The sequence below is a fragment of the Ambystoma mexicanum genome, chromosome 7p, assembly GCF_040938575.1.
Source record: "Ambystoma mexicanum isolate Mex_15411 chromosome 7p, UKY_AmexF1_1, whole genome shotgun sequence".
In the NCBI taxonomy this organism is placed as follows: domain Eukaryota; kingdom Metazoa; phylum Chordata; class Amphibia; order Caudata; family Ambystomatidae; genus Ambystoma; species Ambystoma mexicanum.
In genome coordinates this window covers 472,218,991-472,234,731 of record NC_090939.1, presented here as the reverse complement: position 1 = coordinate 472,234,731, position 15,741 = coordinate 472,218,991, and the positions used below count along the sequence as shown (strand labels likewise).

Sequence of the window (15,741 nt, the reverse complement as noted above, 5' to 3'; positions counted from 1 at the left end):
AATAGATGTTGGTTTATCAGGGATTCACTCGCATAAGTCAAGATTGGTATGACATTTTGTTTATATAGTAGAGTTGTAGCTTTTGCAGAGTAAGTGCCATATTTGCGATGAAAAAAACGGCCTTGCCTTGCTAACGATGCTGCTTTTTCTTCAATGTTTTCTTGCCATTCCTTTTCGTTTGCCGATGGATTGATTATTGCACCTAAGTATTTTATTGTTTTGGTTAGCTTAATCTCTTTGTCTTCCAGATAAAATTTTGGAGTCCATTGCTTCTTGGATTTTTCAGTTATAAGTTTCATTATCTTGGTTTTGTTGATGTTGATTTGTAAATCATTTTCCTTCATGAAATTTTGAGTTTTGTTCAATGTTATCTGCAGACCTTTCACGGTTTTGTCCAAGATGATAATGTCATCAGCATAGATTAGGGTTTGAACATTTTCACTGTTGATTTTAGGAGGATTCGCCATCGGATGGTGAATTTTTTCTTCAAAATTGTGGGTGAAGAGATTATAAAGACAAGCAGCCAAGGGGCATCCCTGTTTGAGCCCATTCCAAGTCAGAATTGATTCTGTTGCCTTTCCGTTGTTTGTAAGTCGAACTCGGATAGACGTATTCGAATACAGCTGTTGTATTGGGTTCAGAATAGTAGATGGACAGCCCCACGCAGCCAATTTGGACCATAGAAGTTGTCTATTGACTGAATCAAAGGCCATTTTTAGATCTATGAAGATTGCATAGACCTGATGTGCTTTCGTCACCCCTTTGTATTTTAGCATATTTAATAGCAACAGATTGACGTTGGTACTTATTTTTGTGACAAAGCCAGTTTGCCTTTTTGCTTGTCTTCCGTGCTGTATGGCCCAATAGTTCAATTTCTTTTGTAGATATCCGGCAAATATTTTTCCTAACGGATCCAGCAGGGCAATTGGTCTGTAGTTGGCCGGATTTTTCCGATCACCTGCTTTGTAGATTGGTATTAAAACAGCTACAGACTATGTGCGTGGAATCTCTTTAGATTTTTCTATCAGATGTAAAAGATGGAAAAAGAATTTGGCCCAGTGTTCTGGTTCTGCTTTAAGGTTGCTGTTGGCTAGCCCATCAGGTCCAGGTGCTCTAGATGAATTCAGGCACCTGATAGTGTTGGTAATGTCCTCTAAGTCCCATTTCAAGCTCCAGTCGTCAGTATCATCTTGTGGGTCTGTTGTTCGATGGTGTTTAGGTTTTTTTGTATAGATTTTCGAAGTGCTTAACCCATGTATGAGGTTCAACTTCTTGAATCATGGATTGTTTTTTCGATGAATCATTCATCAAAGACCACAGGTGCCGTGTGTTTTTCTGATTTAACGCTTTCAAAAGTTCTTCTGCGTCGTGTTGCTTTATTGCCATTTTATAAGATTTCATTAAGTTGGAGTATTTTTGTTTTTCCTTTTTTATTTCGGCTTCATAGTCTCTTCTGTTTTTCTTTATTTGTCGCAGACGTTTATAGTGTTTCTTTTTTTCTAGATGGATTTCTAAATTAAAATAATGAGTATGCGATTGCTTGCATCTTTAGCAGTAGGATTCCAATATATATTGAAAATCGATAGGCAAGTATATTCTACAGTGTTAGGTACAATGGTGTTATGGATTGATGGCATCTTGATGGAAAGATATTGGGCCCAAGGGTGAATATTTTTACTTTCTATTATTTGCCACAAAGGGTTGATTTTTGTTAATAACAACATTCCTGATGCCGGTCTTCCCTGTTGTGAGGATATAGCTGGGTTCATGAACGTTCTATAGCCATCACATAGTACTTCCTCTTTCAGCCAGGTTTCTTGTAAACCAATGATGTCGGACTGTTCAAGTAAAGACGACTCATTATCAAACAGATGTCTATGACCTCTCGTATTCCAAGAACATAAGGTTGTGGTGGTTTCAGGTACATCTTTTCGTTGTTATAAGTATGTTGTCTTTGCACTCTGGTTCACATTAAAATTGGAGATGTTTCTAGTTGTTTCAGATTGCTTACACACCACCCGTTGTAATTTATCTTGGTTATGGGACCTAGGATTTGAGTCAATCAAATAATTTGGGGATTCTTGAGTTTTGTTCTGTGTGCTTTGATTTTTAAATATATTTTTGCTGAATAGCTCTAGCGTTCTTGATTTTTTTTCCACCCTCGATCGTGAGACCATGATTTCTTCTATTTGAAATCCCAAAATAGCCAATTGGTGTTTAGTGTCAAGGACACGTTGCATGATGTCGTGATTGTAAAAATCAATGTGGGCTTCTTCCATGTATTGCTTGTTTGGAAATAGAACTAACTCAATATGTCCAGTTTCAATTTTAGTAAATTGTGGAATGGCTTTAAATAATCGCAGAATGTTATATCTGTTTAATATAACCGGTTCTTCTGTACTTGAACTCATCGGGTATATAGCTATTCTGTATGCACAGGAGGCATTTGACGGGTTTTTGAAGATTGGTCTGACCAGTTTAGGACTTAATTGAGCCGCCACGTTTCTACTGGTTTCAGTTGGGCTTTCTGATTCCTCTGATGGCCATATTTCTTCATCAGAAACTATTGAGTATGCCAGGGAGATATTAGTTTGCTGTTCGTCTTCGGTGCTTTCGCTATTTGAGCAATCTGTTAAGGAATCTTGACATTCATCTATTACAATGAGGGACTCGTCTTGTGAGTTTATAGAAATAGAGTTGCAGTCGTTTACTTCATCTTCCGTCGATATGTCTATCGGTTTGGTTGAGTTTGTAGAATTGATGCATGTTTTTTGATTAATTACATCTATGAGTGCATATAATGGTTCAGGCACTGTTTGATTACCTTGTGGCCGAGCCTTTTGTATTTTGTTCATTTTTCCTGTTTTCGGGATAGGTTGTTGGATAGTGGTTTGATTAGTAGCCACCAGTTTTGTATTTTTCTTTGTCCTTTCATTATTCGTTTTCAGGGTAGTTTGTAATTTTCTCAGAAAGGCACGTGACCCATTTTGTGGATTTTTAGTAATCTTTTTGCTCTTCGATTTGATCGATACATCTTGACCTATTAGTCCCCGTTTCGAGAGATCAAAGATATCGAATGGGTTTCAAGGGGGTGGCTCATTTTTGTCTTGTATTGCAAATACTTGAGAGTTCTGTGATGCAACTGAACGTAATTGATTTTCGTATTGTGTCGTTTGATCCGTTTTCCTCATCTCCACATTTGGTAGTTTCTCTGTCTGAGTTTGTGTAGATGCACAGATAAGGTGCTTCATCACTTGGGCATGTTTTTTTACTTTGTCATCAACCATTTTTTTAGTGATTGTTGAAACTGTGTCCATTAAAGTCAGTTTGTCAACTCTATCAGCCCTTGCCACTTCCGCTAATCTATTTTGCCATGTTCTTGATGATTCTGCTTCATATTTTAATCGTTCTTGAATAGTACTTATGAAGGATTCAAACTGGGTTTGCTTGGTCAATATCATTGCCAACAGTGTTGCTTGATCTTTGATTGAATCCACCATAGCTTCTTCGATCTTTAGAAACGGGATCATAGCTGTAGATAGAACCGATACCAATGTATTCTGTAAATCTAGCATCGTCGTTGGCAATCTATGTTGGTATTCCGGAGAATAACTTATATTTCCAGTTTTCATATTTGTAGAAGAGGAAGTCATTTCATCCGCTTTATACTTAGACAATTCTTTCGCTGCAGAAGTCAAAGGTTCTTTGATAGGAGCAACGAATCCTGTTGGGCCAATCGGGGTCGAGGTATCAATTTGTCCGATTTGCTTTGGCGTGTACATTCCCCCAAATACTTCATTTCTTTTTTCTTGTGAGTCCATAATTGCATCAATTTCGGTGATGTCAAGTGAAAGACGTGCAATTCGGGCTTGGAGCGATTTTTTGGGCTCATCACTTTTTGTGCCAATAGGCAAGTATGTTGCTTGCCATTGCTGTTTGGCTGCTCTCGCACGATCTTGAAGGGGCGTTAGGTGGCTATCATCGTTTCTCTGGATGGGACCCAACATATTTTGATGAGTAAGTGAATAAGTATCGTCACGTGCTGGAAAATCGTGATCAGTGACAGTCCTCGGAACAGCGTAAGATCGTATGGTCTTTATGTCTACTTTATCGCGACCAATATATTGCGATCCATGCTTTAGATTGTCCATGTGCGCCTGATCCATCGGTTTCCCATTGATCATATTATGGGAATTTGTTGTTTTCAAGCTATTCGATAAATTACCATGGGGTACTTGGTGGTTTGTCATTTTATTTATAGGCATTAAGGATTCCTCTAGTTTACCCTGCAATCTAGTGCGTGGTTTAGTGATTTCCATTTAAGTTTGTCGATCTTAAATAAGTAATGAATTTCCTATAAACTTGTGCACTTACCACGACTATTGCCGGCCACAACTGCACCTCTCGCACAAATAGCAGCGACCTTTACACCGCAAGGGTCGCACTTTGATGATTATCAGGAATTCTTCCTGTCGGTATTGCCACAATATGGTCACGTGAATCTGTTGGCGTGACCGGTTTCAAGGCAATGTAGGACCTGGAATACTCCGCTCTCCTCAACTGCTGATTGCTAAAATCATCAGGCTTACGCGAATTGGAGCGGAAAGATAATATTCAGTAGGAGCGGTACTAAGTGGATCAAAGGCCAGTGGCCCACAGTCTCCACTTTCTGGCGATCAGTGTAAGTTCTTTCACTTATTTGTGTATGTACTCAGAAATAACTTTCTGTTACTAGCTCTAGCACCAAAGCCGCCAAACAGCCTAACAGCACCAGCCCTTCTGTCACCAGGGCTTACGCCGCGAGGGTGGTTGTGCCGGCAATTAATGCTCGCCTGTAGACACGTGATCTGTCACATGTGCGAGATAGGCCCCGCCTCGTCCAGGAAGCAGGGGGCAGCAAGAGCTCCTGCTCGCAATGCTGCTTTCCACACAAAATGAAGGAATCACTGTAGAAAAAACGTCCGTTTCAGAGAACGCACCTTCTCCTTTCACAGATGCTCGCCACTCAGGCGGTTGTGCCGGCAGTTAATGCTCGCCTGTAGACACGTGATCTGTCACGTGTGCGAGATAGGCCCCGCCTCCTCCAGGAAGCAGGGGGCAGCAAGAGCTCCTGCTTGCAATGCTGCTTTCCACACAAAATGAAGGAATCACTGTAGAAAAAACGTCAGTTTCAGAGAACGCACCTTCTCCTTTCACAGATATATGCAGAGAATGTCTCAGTTGTAGGGAGTTCCTTACCAGAATGGAAGTCCCTGTCCCCTGGTGGGGAGTCACTCCTATGGAGACCCCACTTTCCCAAACCCCTAGGTAAGGTTTTGCTTAGAAGGATCACCTTCCTAGCCTCAAAAGGGGTGGCTCCCCCCAATGAAGAAGGGATGAAACCCCCAGATTCATCAGACCACGCAGAGTCTGCAAAATTAAAATACGTAATTTATAAATACAATTATGAGTTTGCATTCTCAGTTGGCTGAGAGACATTGAATTTAGAGAACAACTATATAGCTAATATTGTATTTTATTCTATTCATGATTGTGTGCTCTCATGGATAGGAATGTGCCTTTTTCTGCTAATCAGTATAATTGCCTGTTTATTTTTGCAATTGGGTGGTGTTTTAAGTACCACATATGAGCTGAAACTATTCCAATGGAGAACAGCCAGGAAGAAGATGACATGTGAGGAGGGAGACAGAGCTTGTGGATGTTGTTTGGTTATTTTTGCACCCCCTCCTTAAAAAGCCTTCTGCTGATCCTTCCTGTCTGGCAAACTATCGCCTGATATCTATCACTCCTTTCCTGGGCAAACTCTTGGAAAGGCTGCGCATCTCCCAGCTTGCTATCCACACTGAATCTGTTGGTTATCTCCGTGGCGATCAGCCTGGCTTCAGAGCAGTCAGAGGCATGAAAATGACTCTCTTGAACACCCGTAAAGATCTGATCACTAATCTTGATTCTAGCCTTCCTTCTGTCCTCATCCTCCTTGACCTTTCCTATGCCTTTGAGATGGTCAATCACGCCATCCTGATCAAATGACTCTGTGGAAACCTGGGCATCACGGATCAGACCCTGGCGTGATTAACCTCCTTCCTCCTGGACCGACCCTCCCAGGTCCAACTTGTCCTTTCTCTCCCCCACCTCTCTCTCCACATGGTCCGATACCACAGCGAGTAGAGCGCTCACTTTGACATCTGTGCAGAGCCTGCTGATGCAGGTTCATATCCCTGAAGGGACAAACTCAGCCTTTCATCCGTCCGAGGTTGATAAATGAGCACCACACACCATGGGTAATAATAAGCAGCGCTCAGATGTCTGAGGGTTCTTAGCGCTATATAAATGCTAAATTATTATTATTATTATTATGTGGTGTTGCCCAGGGCTCTAGCATCACACCCTGGTTCTTCAATCTCTACTTTGCCCCTTTGGCCCACCTGATCTCTACCTTCTGCTCTAACTTTCAGTGTTAGGCTGAGGACACTCAGCTCTCTTTCAGGCTCCCCTAAGCCTTCTCTTCTCTCTCGTTTATTCCTGACTGTCTATCCACGATTCAGGATTGGTGCGCCTCCAATGATCTCTGCCTTAATGCCAGTAAGATGGAGATCCTTCTCATTGGGACCCCTGTTCCTGCTTTCCCTCTCTTACTGTGGCTGCCATCTTTGGGCCCGCTTCCTTTGCCTTCCTTTGAGGCTAAAATCCTTGGTGTCATCTTCGACTCCACTCTCTCCTTCTCTCCTCACATCAGGGACCTTGCCAAGAAGACCCACTACCAGCTGCACCTCCTCAGAGGTATTCTTCTTTTCTCACTTTCCCCCAGAATATCACTGTCTCCAGAGCCCTGGTTTTCTCTGGGCTGGACTGCTGCAACAGTGTCTATCTCAATATGCCTTACTCTCCGCCCTCTGCATATAATCCAGAACAGGACTGCGAGACTTGTCCTTGGCCTTAAGCACAGGGACCGTATCTCTCCAGCCCTGAAATATCTCTACTGCTTTTTCTCGCTCTCTTCCCTGCTGACCTACCTGTCTTCTGTGCTGACTGGTTCTTGGCTACCCTCAGAGTACCAGGTTCCTCTATGATCAGTCTCTCCTGCACTGCCTCCCAGTTTTGGCCAAACAGACCAAATCCAAATGACTTACCCATCTTAAAGTTCGAAAATAGGTACCACCAAATGTTCTACCTACCAAAAGTTTGACCTTTGGTTGGGTAGGTCATTTGGATTTGGTCTAGGGCTGTATGAGCTGCAGGGGTGTCCCCCCAACCCCTGCTTACTATACTGTGAGCGAAGGTTGCAGGGGTGTCCCCTACAGCTGTCCCGCAGTCTCCCGGAAATAAAAAAGGCTGCAGGGGCTGCAGGTGTGTCCCCTGCAACACACCACTCACTATACTACAAAGTATAGTGAGCGGGGTTGTGGGCGACACCCCCGCAGCTGTCCAGCAGTCCCGAAATTTTTTTTAAAAAATATTAAAAAAGGGCTGTGGGGGCTGCGGGGGTGTCTCCTGCAGCTGCCCTGCAATCATGAAAAAAAAGGAAAGGAGCCATGCGCGCCGGTTCCCGATCACGAAAGTGAAAGGGAACCAGCGTTGCAGGGACACAGTGCGTCGGAATGAAAGGTAAGTAGCGGTTGGGGGTGTGGGCGGGGGGGTTAGTGTTACTATTGATTTGGGGTTGTTTTATCATGGCTATCCAAAATGGGAATGTACAAACAATTTTGTTTAACGTACATTTCTCATGCAGTAATTTCCATCGCGGACATTTCATCCATGGTAAAACAACCCCAAATCAGCCTCCCGGCCTACCACACACTTAGGTGCTGTAACAGTTACCCAGAGTTCCCTTGCCTCCTTTCACTTACCAGTGCCACACTGCCCTGGCTGCACTTACTCAGAGCAATGCTGCCCTGATTGCACTACCCCCTTTCCCTCTCCCTGGAACTTCCCTCTCCTCCTTTCCCCCTGCACTTTACAACATCACACTTGCACGATCTGAATGGCACAAGGCGTGGTAAGATCGTTTGTCTTGTCATCCCTCTGTCTTCCCTCCCTTGTCTTGTCACGCCTAGAAACACTTGTGCCCAGGCGCATTATATATGACATATATCATATCATATTTACCCACCATTGACTGCCCATTTCCATGCTTATCCCTTTGGCCAATACCATCCACTATCTGCCGTCCCTTGCCTAAAGGACATCCTCCTTGGATCACTTTGAACTAATTCTGTAAAGCAGTAACATCAAATGGTGGCCTGCCGGTGTTATTTCTAAGCAGTCTAATGAGGGCTAATGACTTAATTGCAGCTGTAAATGTGTCATTAGTGTAGTGAACATGTCGTAACCAATTATGCCTTCAGCCACTTGATTTATATCTGTTCCTTGCACTGAAGCCCTGTTAGAAACTTGCATTGACAAGGCCAACGTTTCGGCTTCTGTATAGCTATTGGATAAGCATCTGCCAGGCACTAATAGTATTACTATCATATGCCCAGCCAATAAAACCATTTCCCAACATTTTGCCATTTTATAGACAGGAAGTGCCTCGGAAATTCCTATTCACCGCCAATATAAAAAGTTGGCTTTGGTGATATTTGTTTAGTAGCACCTGTGCATAGATGTATGTGCCTCTGTGTGGTTGAGTGCATGTTTTCAGGTGGGAGAGCACATGTGTTAGCACATGTGTTAGAATGAATGTGTGTATGGATGTGAGAGTTAAAGGGCATTTATGTGCATGAGCACGCATGGATGTATGGTACCTAAATACCTGGGCACATGATGAACATTCTAAGTAGAAGAGGGGCATACCAGAGCATATGCTTGCAATTTTGTTAGGCCAATCTCCCTGGCTATCTGGTATATGCAGTTTAGACGTGGTGGTATTTTGGCAAATCCTGCCATATAATGTATGATGGAAGTACCTGGGAAAATTATCTGAACACCCATTCATTAAAGGCAGTAATAGATATATGGTGGGGGTACATTCATATATGAACGTAGAATGTCATATGAGTACTTTGGCTAAAATATGCTGTGGGAATTTGGGGATGTCATGCAGTATTTGGCATTTCTTGCTTGGTTCAGGGTATGAAATGTCATATAATGTGAGCACTTGGTCATACCATGACAGTATATGGCATGCAAAAGGAGCACCAGCTACACAATACATGGTATAAGATGTCAATACAGTTTTCATTGTGGGAATATGATGGCAATAACTGATATCTGGGCATATGACAGCAATACATATCACATGGTGTGAGTATACACAGCCACCATAATGTGTCATAATGGCAGCCTTATGACCCCCATGGACATGTTTTATGTGAGTCAACTCTTGAACCCCCATTACCTCACCAACCCCCGACCCATGACATAGCCGGCACTTCTTTCGCCCCCACATCAGGCAAGGGAGATGGCAGACCACTGAACAGTTAATTATTGGCAGCAAACACTAACTTACTAATCACCAGCTATGTATCCCCAGAGATCTGTGTGTGGCTTTTTATGCACGTATGCATGAATGCATTTGTCTCACTGCATAAGGGTATGCATGTCAGTGCATGGATGGCTCTGTGCCTCTGCTTGAGTGTGTGCTTGCTTATCAGTGTACATGTGCATCTGTGAGTGTATGTGTCTGTTTATATGCATGTATATGTGATAGTTTGTGGTAATGTGAGGTTGAGTGTATGTTAATATCAACATGTACGTGCGAGAGAGGGAGAGAGAGAGAGAGAGAGAGAGAGAGGGGAAAGAAAGAGAGAGAGAGAGAGAGAGAGAGAGAGAGAGAGAGAGAGAGAGAGCAGGTTTCTATTTATGAGTGAGTGTATCTCCAGTAGAGCAAGGCGAAATCACATCTGAACTAGGGCTTAGTCTATTGCTCTTTTGATCAAGCGCAAGCCTAGCCAGGAAAATGGGGTTACGGCCAAAATGACTGAATCCAAATGACCTACACCACCAAAGTTTCGAAAACAGATACTACTAAATGTCCTACTGACTAAATGTTAGTAGGACGTTTCGTAGTATCTATTTAGTGGTGTGGGTCACGAAAAAAAGCAGCAGGATTTTGGTCCTGCAGTCCAAAAAAAAAGGAACCCCTGCAGATGACCGGACAAAAAAAAAAAAAGAAAAGGCTGTGGTGGCTGCGGTGTGTCCCCCTCAACACCCCGCTCACTATACAATTCTGTATAGTGAGCGGGGGTTGTGGGTACCCCCCTGCAACTGACCCGACCATAAAAAAAGAAAAGGACCCTGCGGCCCCGGTTCCCGATCACGAAAGTGAAAGGGAACCAGCGTTGCAGGGACACAACACGTCGGATTGAAAGGTAAGTAGGGGTCTGGGGATGTGTTGGGGGTGTGGCCGGAGGAGTGTTTCTATAGATTTGGCGTTGTTTTACCATGGATGTATGAACTGGAAATGTACGAACAATTTTGTATAACGTACATTTGCATGCAGTCATTTCAGTCGTAAACATTTCATCCGCGGTAAAACAACCCCAAATCGAAAATGGCTGTGTGAAACGGGCACCAGTGTTTTATGCAACATGGTGGCACAGGGAGGTAAAGCACATGGAGGCGACAGGGTGGGGGGGGGTTATAGGATAGCACCAGTGCTTTTGGGGTGGCATGGTGAGGGATAGTGGGTGAGAGAAATAGGGATGGCAGTGCTGGGAGATGACAGCATCAGTGTTTGTTGGATGGGGCAGTGTTGGGGGTTAGGGGATAGAATAGAACAGGGGATGGCGGATGTGGGGGAGGGGGGCAGCACCAGTGTTTGTTGGTGGATGGCATATGGATTTGGGGATGCTGAACAGAAATGGGGACGGCAGCACTGGCTGGAAGGGATCATACGCCAGTGATTCTTGTATGGCACGGGAAAGGGAGAGCTATGGGCGATGATGGCTCTCTAGGGGGACACAGGAGTGGGGCCACAGCCAAAGGGGTGGAAAACTGCGGCACTTACTTTATGAAGCAGCAACATGCTTCACATTCACTGCCAGACTGCTAATCGCTCTCCGCCAACCGCCACGTCATAAAAGGAATTGAAGTGCTCCTTTCCGCCCCAGCCAATCACTGAGTGATGAAGGGGATGAACAGTCCGTTATACAGTCGTGCTCCTGTGCGTGCGGTTATAACGTCACTTGGTTGAAATACTTTATTTCGGACAAATATTATGTCCATAAAAGTGCCCACATCAGTGTAAAAAAAAAAAAATACAATAGCATACAACCATATAGTCAACAATAACGGTCTCTGCACTTAATACTGTGTGGAGAAGGATTGACAAAATCCAAGCCGCCACCTAAAACATTTTGATAAAGAGTAATGTGCATGTCTAATCTTGCATGAATAAAGTGCATATTGCATGACAGAACATTAGGGTAATTTACATAATGTTACAAAGGTTTTTTTTAAACAGGAGTAAAATCTATTACAGCAATGAAAAATTAGTATGGTCCATGCCACCTCTTTGGAGTTTGCTGGAAGAATAAACTGCATAGCTGGTCTACACAGAGTAAAGTAAAAGAACATTCAGGGTAGTTCTCCTAATATTATGGTAGGCCGGACAAAAAAATAAAAAATGTATCAAATCTGCATTTAGTGCATTACATAAAAGACATCTAAGGTCTTTCTCGATGGTGGAGTTAGCTGAATAACATTTAATGGTTACCCCTCTCGAAGCAAATTAAGCCTCGCTCTTGTGATAAGGGAACTATCATGCTTAAAATGAGACCAAATTAGGTAGAGTGGGACCTTTCCTATATTGAAGGCGAAATGTGTGCTATTACCTGGTTTACGATGTTATTTATATTCCTGCTCCACACACAGTTGTTGAGTTAAATTATGTAGCAGTTTTCTGGGGAATTGGGAAGAATCAGAATTAAGTTCAGGAAAATTTGCCACGGTAAGATACTTTTTTTTAATACTTTTTTTTTTACAAATGAACACCATCGAAGAGATTAAGAGTTACCTTCCAAGGCAAGAATATGACTTAAGATACCGCGGATAAGGGACTTTTTCTTTACCTAGATGCTAAACCATAATTTGACTGGTTGTTTCATTAATTCAACAGACAAATACTCCTTTCTTAATTTTTTGTGAGTAGCAAAAGTTGGAGTCGAAAATGAAAGACAAAGAAGCCGCATAAAAAACCTTTGCCCACAGTTAGGTGGCTAATTACAGGGTCTGTTGCCCAAAGGCCCAAACCATAAGTAGCTACTGCTTTGGATTTTATACTGTAGATTTTGAGGGTCATTGGTATTGACTGAGATTTACAGGCCTTCGCAAATCCAGAAATGGCTCCCAGAGTCTGGGACATTTTCAGTTTCTGCTTTTCATTGGGCTTTGTCTCTCGCAAACTGCCTGTAAACGTTTTTCCCAGATACTCAAAATGATCAAATACGCAAATTGTGTCACTGCCGATACCGAAAGTAGGAGGTTTTGGCCGACTGTAGAGTGGGTGGAATACAAGAATGGCTGATTTAGATTAAATTATTCCTACATCCAATTTAGGTTTTCATGTCACTTGCTTTTTTAATTATTTCGTTTTAAACAATTCTACGAAATGGGGCAGCAGGTGAGGCTCATGGTTGGCCCCTTTTTTGGGCAGTGACCCGAAAGGAGGGTCAGGCCAGACCACCCGTTTTGAACTGGGTCATTCTGATCCCTAACAGGGTCCCCCCAGTTCTAATGTCGAGTTATGAGTGCACATCCGAGTCACTGAATGTGAGTGTGGGAGTATGTGTGCTTGTGTTTGTTGCAACAAAGTCACTTTGGTAAAGCTCTATTTGGGGCTCAAAGGGCCCCTGGGTATCAAAGATGCATGCCTGATATGTGATGTGCAACCTGGAGGATGTATATAGGAGATTTCCCATAGCTCCTTCAATTCCCCAGTCAGTCTGGTTGGATGCTGCAAGGGATATGTGACGTGCATCCTGAGGAGGTAGAAGGGGGATTTTCCCAGAGCCCCGTCTCCCGTCTCTCGTGGCATGCACCCAAGGATATGTCACATGCATCCTGGAGGAGGTAGAAGGGGGATTTTCCCAGAGCCCCGTCTCCCGTCTCTCGTGGCATGCACCCAAGGATATGTGACATGCATCCTGGAGGAGGTAGAAGGGGGATTTTCCCAGAGCCCCGTCTCCCGTCTCTCGTGGCATGCACCCAAGGATATGTGACATGCATCCTGGAGGAGGTAGAAGGGGTATTTTCCCAGAGCCCCGTCTCCCGTCTCTCCTGGCATGCACCCAAGGATATGTGACATGCATCCTGGAGGAGGTAGAAGGGGGATTTTCCCAGAGCCCCGTCTCCCGTCTCTCGTGGCATGCACCCAAGGATATGTGACATGCATCCTGGAGGAAGTAGAAGGGGGATTTTCCCAGAGCCCCGTCTCCCGTCTCTCGTGGCATGCACCCAAGGATATGTGACATGCATCCTGGGGGAGGTAGAAGGGGGATTTTCCCAGAGCCCCGTCTCCCGTCTCTCATGGCATGCACCCAAGGGTATGTGACATGCATCCTGGAGGAGGTAGAAGGGGGATTTTCCCAGAGCCCCGTCTCCCGTCTCTCGTGGCATGCACCCAAGGATATGTGACATGCATCCGGGAGGAGGTAGAAGGGGGATTTTCCCAGAGCCCCGTCTCCCGTCTCTAGTGGCATGCACCCAAGGATATGTGACATGCATCCTGGAGGAGGTAGAAGGGGGATTTTCCCAGAGCCCCATCTCCAGTCTATCATGGCATGCACCCAAGGATATAAACTGTGTGCGGACTCTAGCACGGAAAGTTGTCTTCCCAGGTAAGCAGGAATGTCTCTTCACTTCCTGAAACATGGGGTCTGGAGTTCAGGACAATCCCAGACCCAGACCCAGACAGGACTTCCCAATACCCATTCAGGCCATCACCGAACCCCCTGAACACACATCCTCAACATCTACCAGGGACCCACTCCATTACTTTCAATGGCCCGCTACTCCTATCACTGGGGAACAAGGTGCTAACACGCAGTTCAGCCCACCCATGAGGTTACCATCCCAGTTTGTAATATTTTAAGTATGCACTCTCTGCCTCCATGCCTCCTTTTGAATGGGCAAAAAAATACCCAGAGGGACTAAGCAACTCCACAGTAATGCACAGCATTAAATGTATAGCCCACTTAGTCGTAGTCATAAATACTGTGGTGCAAGTGGTTTTAATTTTGATTAACAATTTTCACACGTGTCAGTGTCTCTTATTTAATTGGTTAAACCATGCTGCACTCAGCAGTTAAACGTAACTACATCTATTTGCTATCTGCCAGAATACCTGTAGACTATGCAAATGGCAGCAGTGGACAGTTTAAATTTGAACAACATAGCATAGTATAACTCCTCTCTATTTTTTTTAATTTATATTTATATTTCGACAGCTGACGATAGAGGAAAAAACGAGAAGGCTTGTCGGGCCCAGTGTCAAGGGTTGGGGCAGCCAAGAAAATGGCTATCTATTCAAGAAGATACAATGAACGTGAGAAGCGAGACGACTTCCTGTTGAGGTGCTATGGAAAAACACTAAGAGACTTTGGGCAAGCTACATCGAGACTGGAGATAAGAATGTGCTCACACTCCCTTCTATTCTCAGGCACAGTGATACTTTGCCAGGCCGAGTTCAAGGCCAATTCGAATGATAGACAGCAGGAGTGATGATGGATGATGGGCTAATTGGGTGGGAAGGCATGGTCAAGTACACACACAAGCACCTGGGATGCCAGCTTGCGTGCTGCTAGCGAGTGGAATATTCCAGAAGGGTACAAGCATGCCAACCAATTATAGAGGGCCATATAACAAAGAGTCCTATATTTTGAAAGCCAATGAAACGTGTATTTTATGACACTGAAGATGACTTGCACTAGGGGTGGGAATAGTTGTCCACCTGACTCTAGAGATCCAATCACAATCCTATTCCCCATAGAAAGTATACCTAGATGTTCCCCCTAGACCAACCACAATCCAACTTAGGTTTTCTTATTTTGCCACATAGTATGGCATCGATGATGACAAGTTTTTACTATAAATGTGTGTTTTTTCATGTAACATGTTAAGAGAAATACTATGAGACATCCGTTGACGTCCGTTGTACTCCCTGTTTTAGATAATTACAAATAAAACAGCTAAGTTTTGCCAACTTCCTGAGTCGGTCTTATTATTGGTGTAAGAGTAAATTCTGCATCCTCATCCATCCCATATAGTGTTACCTTGCTTAAAGTGCCTATGGGTTCACGTGGTAGCAGAGGATTGTTCTGAAAAGACCCATTGACCAGTAGGTCTTCGGTGTTTAAGACGATCGGACACCCTCCACCATCTAGCCAGAAGATTGTGAGCTTTCCTGTGGAGAGCAGACGATACAGAATACTTGGAAGGAGACCGATATAGGTGGGATGGGTCCCTCTTTGATGAAATCCCTCCTGGTTTCCACAGGCACTGAGCAGTCAGAATGTGTCGGTGGTCGATTGGAGGAGGGGAGATATGAAGGCCTTGAGCTGAAGAGGGAATGGTGAGTAGACTAAGGGGACTGGCAAAATAAGGGAATGGGATTTTGGTGACATAGAAAAGTAATGGGAGGTTGTTTAAAATATAACAAGGAGAATTTATAGTAAAACAAGTAGCATTTTATAGAGCCCAGTTTCCTACCTCAAGGCGTCATTTCAAACACCAATTGGGGTATAAGAAAAAAACAATCGGGGTATAAAGAGGCGGCACATAAACATGTCTATGATAGGGAAT

At 43.9% G+C, this 15,741-nt stretch overlaps 1 long non-coding RNA gene across 5 annotated transcripts in view; it reads left to right on the top strand.

The window, feature by feature from the left end:
* The window catches only part of LOC138526123 (uncharacterized), a 519,167-nt gene extending 504,025 nt beyond the window's left edge, over positions 1-15,142 (top strand). For all 5 annotated transcript variants that reach the window (XR_011283498.1, XR_011283500.1, XR_011283499.1 and 2 more), the window contains one exon: positions 14,388-15,142. This is a non-coding gene — a long non-coding RNA (uncharacterized lncRNA). The remainder of the gene's footprint in view (positions 1-14,387) is intronic.
* Positions 15,143-15,741: the final 599 nt, after the last annotated feature.